The following is a 1,455-nucleotide window of genomic DNA, read 5'->3' as shown; positions in this document are numbered from 1 at the left end:
TTTTACACTTTTACTTTAGTAAAATGCTTAATTGGATACTGTAACTTCTAAAAAGTGCTGTTAAACAGTAAGAGTTAAACTTCTAGTTCAGTAATATAGATTGATACTTTTGACACCTCTGCTTAGGAGTTGTTATTGGTGAAACGTGAAGGGAACATGAATATGATAACATGAAATACTACTAGAGCCTGAGCTGGAAAATAGACTGTAAAAGAAGCTTCTACGTCTCTATCACAAACTGAACTACCTAATTTGGTCTGCAATCTGCTGGGATTATTTTACTCAGTGAGGGTAATAATGTTTGTTTTGCTCATGGGTTTGGTTTGGATACGAAAAGGAAAGACTGACAGTGCACCTGTGGGCTGCTTGTAAAGGGGTGACCCTAAAAAAGAAAGAAGGGGAAGAAGAGGGGGGAGCAGCTAGCCGAGAGGTTCCTTAGCTCTGCAAACCACTTCAGTTCTCACTTGAGTGCCTCTCTTTAGGCCTTAACCCAAACGGACCCCAACCTTACCGTTTCAGATTCAAATTCCTCCACTCAGCTAGACCCCGTCCTTCCCCTCCCTCCCCCAGTGCTCGGCACACACCAAGGGGCATTCAAAACGCATTAACACCAAATCAATGGGAAACAGTAAAAAAGCAAAAAAAAAAAGGGAAGAAAAGAGAAAAATCTCCTTAGCAACATAATCTAGACGGGCTGACGAGGAGAGAGGTGAAAGAGAAGGGGTGTGTAAAGGGGGGTGGCTTTTAGGAGGGAAAGGGAACTGAACACAAAAGCTGGGCACACATACAGAAACAAAATTGAAAATTAACACAGAAGAAACTGTTCCTTTTTTCATGGGAACACAATCAGCTACATTAAACCCCGGAGCCAGGCCCCTCCTCCCTGCCTGGACTCTCTCTAGGTGGTGGCTGGAAGATCCTGTGGCAGTCTTCTTTATTTCAGGCCATTCCAGCTTTAGAAAACTTAATGTGATCTGTGGCATTTTATCTGTTTTGACCACATTTGGCTGTGTGTAAAATCTCCAATGCACTGCTAATAAAAAGGAAGCATCAAACATTTTTTTCATGGCAAACTGTTCCACTTATCAATAAGTGGAAGTAAAAGGTGATAATTGCAGTACAAAATATTCACAAACCTTTTTTTTTTACATTTTGTAACCCTAAAACCACAAACTGCTATACACAAAGCAGTGCATGGTTGTAAATTAGAAGAAAATGCATTTGCAATTTTTGAATATTTTTAAAAAAAAAAAAACAATAGAAAATTGAGGATCAAATTTGTATTCAATTCCTTTACTCCAATACCTCTTAATAAAGGCAAACACAACCCGTTGCATTAAGAAAACACCAAATCAGTACATTAAGTCAGAATATATGTGTTTCTGTCAAGTGTTAGAAGTCTGATATAGAACAAAAGAGAGACCAGGGAAAAGTTTAACAGGTTTTATTAAGAGT

This window comes from Cyprinodon variegatus, unplaced genomic scaffold, assembly GCF_000732505.1.
Source record: "Cyprinodon variegatus isolate N-32 unplaced genomic scaffold, C_variegatus-1.0 Scaffold343, whole genome shotgun sequence".
NCBI classification, from domain to species: Eukaryota; Metazoa; Chordata; class Actinopteri; order Cyprinodontiformes; family Cyprinodontidae; genus Cyprinodon; species Cyprinodon variegatus.
The sequence above is the reverse complement of the archived record's forward strand: the minus strand, read 5'-3'. Positions refer to the sequence as shown.